Raw genomic sequence first — 8,456 nt, forward strand, 5'->3', positions numbered from 1 at the left:
CCCATACCTACAGGGGGACAGGCTGACTGCTGTGGATTTTGAAAAGGAAGCCGAGTCGACTGCTACTCCTCTGGCCTCTGTTCGTTGGTGCTCAACAACGTAATCTTTTCAACTACACCCCTCACTTTCGTTTCTTCTACTAGTCCCCATCGGCCACAAAACCTTCATAACCTCTAAGTCACACCGGAACTTCTGTTACATCTGCCCTCCACTACATATCCGCCAACTGCTATAATTTTCCTTCTGCAACTATGGCTAGGCGTTTCTCAGCTGAAGAAAAGGGTAAATCTATTGCGGGGAACCCTACAGGCCCTCCTAGAATTAGGATCCGTGCTCCTGACTTTGACCCTTCGGAGCTCATTAAGGAAAATTGCTTCACATTGGTGGGGCGGCCTACTAATGCTAGAGAACAGAGGATGAGCTCTGTCCTACCTTATCTCGCAAAGAAATGAAATGTTGACCCAGCTGTGGGTTATGACCTTGGCAGAGACTGTTTTCAATTCCGCCTTGAGAAGGAGGAAGAGATCCAGGAAGTGCTCCGCAACAGGCCTTATCAGTTTGGTCGTTGGATGATCATAGTTCAGAGATGGGAACCACTTATCTCCCCGAGCTTCCCATCACATATACCCTTCTGGATCACTATCAGGGGCTTACCACTTCACTATTGGCATGAGAGGTGGTACGCAACATTGGGCTTGAGCTAGGTGAGCTTGAGACGTATGTGGTTACTCGTTCCTCAGCTCGCATCCGACTCATTGTGGATGGATTATATACCACTTCCTATGGAACCCACTCTGGATTTTGATTCGGGTGAAGAAAGGACGATCACTCTTGAGTACGAGAGATTGGGAAATCATTGCTCATACTGCTTCAGATTGTCACATCTACAATCCCAGTGCCCCGAAAAACCTCGTGACGAGGCAAAGTCTCAAGACAGTTTCCTGTTCGGGTCTACTAAACGAACGGAAGCGGTAGTTGACTCTCGAGCCAATCCACGGGATACTGAAAGGATCTCTAAACCTCAAGAGCGATCTTTCCACCAAAGAGTCGACCGACATGGTAGACCTTTTGGAAATAGAGTTTCTACTGCTGGCTTGCGCCCCACGGGACCAAAAATAAGATAGCTCCTGCAGTACATCACTCCCCCAACAAACAACAGAGCGGGGACTACCGCAGCGACAGTCAGTCCAGGGAGAACAGACCTACCACTCGCCACCATACTCCAGACGTCGACCCAACAATCACAGAGAGAACAGAGACACAAACCATCGATCGCCGACACTACAATGGAGAGCTAAATCTCCTTTCTCAAATCAGGAAGTCATTCATCAGCAAACAATCGTGCTCCCCTCGACCATCTCTGGGGCGAAACATAAACATCACGGACTTCCAGACCCTTATTGCCACTCATGCTGAGGAAAATCTCAACAATGTGACGACGCGCCGATCTCCGAGACCTCAGGGTCGAGCAAGGCCTACCATCCCAGACCAGGAAGCTACATCTCAACAGCGACTGAACCATTCTCTCCTCGAGCGGGAGAAGAAGCCAACTTGGGAATGGATGTTCTTCCACAACCTCCTGGCCTACCAACCTTGGAATCGGTGATGGAGGAACTCAACGAATCGACCCTGCTATACATGAATGTAGACGACCCAGTGGAAAGAGCAGCACGTCAAAAACGAGTACTGCAAACTGAGATTGATGGTACAGTGGAGGAAACATCAGCAAGGATACTGAGAAACTCCACTGCTAATGTCTTACCTGCTGCTGACCTATCTCCCCCTCACACGACAGACTCAACAGACAGACTCACACCCAGGCATCACCGCTGGACACTGGAACGGCTAAAACGGCCCGTAGACGAGGCAGACCTGCGAGGACTAACATTTCACGCACTACGATCAGACTCAGTCCCAAGACTTATTCTGGAGTGGGATCCCGAAAGAGGAAATTGGCGCAGGTCCAAGCTTCCCCAGGGACCTCTAACCAGCCCACTTCAAGACGATGGAGGAACTCAAGGCAAGTCCCTTCCGCAGCAGTACCCCCGATACCTCCCCTCACACTCACCCGCCAACCACAAAGCAGTCGATGGATTTTCGGCTGTCAAAAACCGATCTTCCTTAGCTATGCTAGCTGGAATTGTCATGGGCTGGGGAACCCCATGACAGTCCAGCGGATCAAGGAGCTTAACCAGCAAGCTTCCCTTGATATAATCTTCCTCATAGAAACTAAAAACCCGGACGCATTTGTTTTGAAAGAACTAGAGTTTCTTGGAGTTGACCGAAAGCACTTAGTTCCCCCTGAGAGACCTAATAGTGGTGGCTTGCTCTCTACTGGAAGCAAGACATTGATCTTCAAATATTTTTCGTCAAAGAATGTAATCGATACTATCATCTCATATAAAGGAGAAACTTGTTTTGCTACTTTTGTTTATGGAGCCCCGGAAGCATCACACCGCTCTGCTATATGGGATCTGCTTATCTCCTTTGCAATACAAAGGACCACTCCCTTGGATTCTTACTGGAGATTTTAACGAGATCATTGACAATAGCGAAAAATCTGGCGGCCCGGAAAGAGCTGAAGGTTCCTTTGGGGCGTTTCGCAGCATGTTAACCAGCTGTGACCTATTTGATCTCAAGCACACTGGTATCCCCCTCTCATGGCGAGGAAGACGACGAACTCACCTTGTGTACTGCAGACTTGATAGAGCATTGGTGAACCCGGCTTGGTCTGATCATTTTCTGACAGGCAGATGTCACTATTTAGATTTCGACACGTCCGACCACAGACCGCTGATCATTGTATTTGACTCATCAAACCGAAGACAAAATCGCCTATTCAGATACGATCGCAGGCTGAAGGATAACGAGGAGGTGAAGAAACTTATTGCTGAAGTATGGAACGCAGAACCCACTCTGACTATGGATGCTAAATTATCACGTTGCCGCAGAACGATATCTGACTGGACTCGGATCCAGTCTTTCAACAGCAAAGAGACGATAAGCAATCTCAAACAAGATATTGAGACCGCCATGTCTGACCATAATGGGGATGATGTTCACATTGCCTCCCTCCCTCACGTTAAGCTACGCCTTGCATACAAGGAGGAAGAGGGTTTTGGCGCCAACGTAGTCGGATCATGTGGCTCTCTGCAGGTGACAAGAACTCAGGCTATTTCCATGCAATTGCCAAAGGGCGCAGAGCCCGCAACAGAATGTCAGTGCTGGAGGACGGCGATGGGAAAGCTTATTTTGAGGAAGATCAGATAGCGGGACAAATATCATCGTATTTCGACGATATCTTTACCTCAGACAGCTCAGGCGCCTCTCACGACGACTTTGTCAAATATTGTTGCTACAGCAATTACTCCTAGCTCGGCATTTCGGACGAGATGAACCATCGACTTGAGACCATACCGGAGGTGAACGAAATCAAAAAAGCTATGTTCCTAATACATCCGGATAAAGCGCCAGGGCCGGATGGTTTTTCTGCGAGTTTCTTTCACTCCAACTGGAGTACTATTGGTCCCTCCCTGGTCCTGGAGGTGCAAGCTTTCTTTCGCACGGGTAACATGCCAGTTGCGACAAACACCACATATATCAGGCTGATACCGAAGTCGACTAGTGCGAAAGTGGTGGCTGATTACAGGCCGATCGCGCTGTGTAACGTCTCTTACAAAGTCATCACGAAAATCCTATCTCTACGCCTCAAAACCGACGCTTCAGGACATCATCTCGGATACCCAATCACGTCCTTTCGTCCCGGGCCGGGCCATCTCGGATAACGTATTGATCACACACGAGATCCTTCACACTCTCAAGGCATCAGAGGCAGTGATCCATTGTTCTATGGCGGTGAAGACCTATATGAGTAAAGCATACGATTGTCTTGAATGGAAGGTCATCGAGACGGTCCTGCTTCGGTTCGGCTATGCGACTGGTCTAGTTCATCTCATCATGCAATGCATATCGTCGTAACATATTCCTTCTTGGTTAATGACTCTGTTCATGGGAGAGTTGTGCCATCTAGAGGCATAAGACAAGGCGACCCGCTTTCTTCGTACATTTTCATCCTATGTGGAGAAGTTCTTTCGGGAGGCTATGCAAACGAGCGCAACGCAGCGGGCATCTAGCTGGTCTTGGAGTGTCCACGTCTGCCCCTCGCCTAAACCACTTGCTGTTTGCAGACGACACTATGTTTTTCCTCAATACTAATGAGGAAAGTTGCTCGGCGCTAATGGACATTCTTCAGAAGTACAAATGACGTCCGCAGCTAATCAACGCTTCAAAATCCTCCATCTCCTCTCCTCTCCGCAAAGACCCCGCAGGCAATACGGCAACGTGTTAAATCACACCTCGGGATAGAGAAAGAGGGAGGAACGGGCAAATATTTGGGTCTCCCCGAACACTTTGGACGGCGAAAAAAGGACCTCTTTACTAGCATTGTTGATCGTATCAGGGTGAAAGCCGCTTCCTGGTCGTCAAGGCAGCTCTCAGGAGCGGGGAAACTCGTTATGCTGAAGTCTGTTCTTTCAGCGATTCCCTCACACAAAGCAATGACCTGTTTCCTTCTCCCGATCAGCCCCTGCATCCGCATTCAGTCTACTTTAACCAGATTATGGTGGGATTCTTCCCCGGAGAAGAAAAAGATGTGTATGGTAGCCTGGAGCAAACTCACGAAGCCAAAAGCGCTGGGAGGCCTCGGCATTCGCGACATTCAAGCCTTCAACACAGCTCTTCTTGCGAAACAAGCGTGGCGGATCGTCACTAAGCCTGATTGCCTACTGCTGGCGGGTCTTGAAGGAAAATATTGTGGCTCTGCTCAGTTCCTTCATGTTCAAGAGACAAAGACAATGTCACATGGGTGGAGGGGCATCCTCGCGGTAGGGACCTGTTGATCACCAAGCTGGGCAAGGCCATTGGCAACGGTGACGACACCAGGGTATGGAAAGATCCTTGATTGAGTACGGAACACCCGAGTATACCTATGGGACCTGTGACCGAAAGCGATCAAGATCTGTTTGTCTCTGACCTGATTTGTAGAGGAAGCGGGAACTGGAATATCCCGAGAATCATGAGCTCACTGCTCACTCCCATCGCTACTCCCTCAAATCCTACAGCTCCGTCCTAGCATTACAGGAGCACCAGACTCCTTTGCATGGCTCGCAACAAAATCAGGGAGCTACTCTGTGAAATCAGGGTACTATGTCGCTGCATCCCAGTGCAATGCCGAGATCAGAGAGGTAACAGAGGCCCAGAGAGTGGTGGAACAGACCTTATGCAAGGCAATCTGGACTGCCAAAGTCTCCCCTAAACTACAACTCTTCTTATGGAAGATTACACATGGAGCTCTCCCTTTAGGAGAAAACCTAGCAAAGAGGGGATTGCTCAATCACATCACCTGCCGACATTGTGGAGAATTGGAAACAGCCGAGCACCTCTTCCTCCATTGTAGCTTCTCAAGACATGTTTGGGCTCAGAACATATGGAAACAACTTTGATCCAACATATATGCCATCCTTTGCGTCAGCATTCTTAGCAACATCAACCCTCATCAATCTGCCCCCGCTAGGGGTCAAGGAAACCATCTTCCCTTGGTTCTGCTGGGTAATTTGGACAGCAAGAAACCAACGTATCTTTGAAAACAGAGTTTTCGAACCTAAGGAAATCTTCTCCAAGGCTATTAGTACAGCCAAGGAGTGGAACAATGCTCAGGCTTCCCTGTTATCGCCCCCAGTGCCTCGCAACCTTCAGATCTTCCATTGCATCGACCTCTCACCAGCTCTCCTCTCTCCTTTCACTGACTGCTTGGATAGCTCGACGTACAGAGCTGGCTGTGGCTGTGGCATCATGAGTTTGGAAGGTGATGTGCTGCTAAGGGTCAGGCGTCTCGAGTTGATGCATCGGGCCATGATGGCGGAAGCCCTCGCTTGTCGGCAAGCCCTCTCGTCCCTCGCTCTTCCAGCTGCTGAAGCTGGAATCTCCAAAATCTGCATTAAATCAGATTGCGAGGCGCTCATTCGCCATCCATCTCCTCGACTGCCACTCGGTTGAACTCTACGGAATCATCCGGGACATCGAGAACCTATCTTTACGTTTCTCTCTTGTATTTCTTTTAGCTTCATTTCTCGTTCTCTGAATTGTATGGCTGATTCTTTGGCCAAGTCTGTACTACGCTCTGCTTTCCCCAACTAGTCGGTTGAAAGATTTATAATATTTGGTGTTCAAAAAAAAAAAAAAGAACTATGACCGTGATTTACTAATCGTGTACATACAACTGCATAGAAAGTTAAAGCTCAAATTTAAGTGGCAAACTGAAGGTAGAACAACGATTGCATTATACAAATCCTATCAATTAGGTAATAAGATAGGAACACGAGTCTGTTTTACAAAAAGTGGAAAGATAGAATAGGGATAAAAGTTCGGGTATACAAACAACTAAACACAACACAAAAGCCAAAGTAGCAGAAGAAAGAACGTGAATTCAGAGGACCGTAACGTGCTCTCGTAAATCATAACGGCAAGCCTCTCAACCTCAGCATCAAGGACGCTGTCGTTATGCATTTGCATACGTCTCCACCCCGCAACCGCGCGAGCTTGGATTAGAAGAACTGCGGTGACGGCGGATTCCGACTGCTCGGGGATTCTGTGGCAGAATGTAGGGCCTGTCAACATCATTGCTTTCAGGTCTTCATCACTAAAGAGTAGGAAATCAAGACTAGAACAGAGGTGTTTTCATAATATGGAAGGAAAAGATGAAGATTTAAGAAGCTATAGTTTTTTTTTACTCCCTTATGACTGCGACTTCATCTTCATCATCGAGGGCGCTTAAAATTTTACTGATGCTTGAAGGTGTGTGATAAGGGGTAACCCTAATGCCCAAAGGTTCTTCACCTATAGCCAGAGACGGACCTATGTTAGTCAATGGGGTGTTAGGTGACACACCTTTTTTTTTCCAACTGATTTTGATTGATGAAATAGAGGAACATACAAGATTGAACAACTAAATCCGGCGGATACACTTTAACATCCCCAAAGCATATAGCCCACACAGGGGAAGCTCAAATCCAAACAACGGGTTCCATACAAAAACTACTACAAACACAAGATTAATCATAACTCTTGCATCCAGTCTCGAACACAAACCTTGAGGAGGAGTCTAGAGATAAGACTCTGAGTTTTGACGAGCCGGAAAACTTGCCTCGAACAGCACCAGGAAGAAACAGCGATGCAATGTCTTCACAATGACCCAAGACCAAGAAACCTGAAGCTAAAGTTCACGGAACCAAACCAGAACAAGCAAGCCAAACACCCTACACCAACAACAAAAGCAAACAGGCAAATGCCTGGAAATTAAGCTCCCTTCTCAACTGAACGTTCTTCGGAACTCTTCGGAGAATCAACAGCTTCACCCTCTTTATAAAGCTTCCATTACCGAAGCCACCGAGGACAAGAGAGGCACAAGACAATCCGGAAAGGACACTTATTCAAAGGCAGGAGAAGGACTCTAAACCCACAAAGATAGCATCAAAGCAAACCTGAGTCTTCTCAAAGGTGTAGACCTCTTGCTCTAACACACACCCCCCACAACAACCAAACACAATCGCACCATTGACATCCACCGCTTGCACCGTAGCTGAAATCAAAACAAGAAAGCCAAAATTAAACCACCATCCCTGAGCCGAAGACTGAACCGCAAGAGAGATCTTCACTGAAAACCTGACAAGCCGACTTCACCACGCCAGAACCCTCCACACTACCGCGCCTTGACTCCAGACGCAGAGCCACCGTTGATGTCGTTCAACTCCAAACGATGAAGGATAAACTACTGGACTAGAGCTCAGACAAGGCAGTAAGGGAGAGAAGTCGAAAGAGAAACAAGGAACAAACAACCTAACAGGAGAAAAAGGGCTCCGGGCCGTATGCCGGACCCAACCAGATCTACTTTGTCTCTCTTCTTTGTCTCTCAAAATAGAATTTTTTGTACGCCACCCAAACCAGAACAAACACACACTTTTATTTTAATATTTTTTTAAATTATATGCACATTCTGTAATATTGAATGATTGAACCAAATTTAATATAGTTCGACACACCTTTGATCTCTAACCCCTAACTCTCTTATTATTAATTCAGAAAATTCTACTACAAGCCAAATAACTAACCCACGTATTTTACAAGTATATTTAATTAATTAATACCTTAAAATTAAAAGCCCAAATAAATTTAGGTTAGAAAATTGTACCTTTTACTCTGTTAACGAAAACGTTTGTCATCTTCTTTAAGAAAATATCAAGCAAACCAGATTATCATCGCCATCAAAATAGGCAAGCTCCTTTTGATCTTTAAAAGACAATCAAATTTGCTTTTAGTGATCTAGTTATCTAATTATGTAATTTTAGTAGTAATATTTTCTACTTTATTTAGATGAAGTTTTGAATATTGTATAGGTTATA

This window comes from Brassica napus, unplaced genomic scaffold, assembly GCF_020379485.1.
Source record: "Brassica napus cultivar Da-Ae unplaced genomic scaffold, Da-Ae ScsIHWf_2297;HRSCAF=2963, whole genome shotgun sequence".
In the NCBI taxonomy this organism is placed as follows: Eukaryota; Viridiplantae; Streptophyta; class Magnoliopsida; order Brassicales; family Brassicaceae; genus Brassica; species Brassica napus.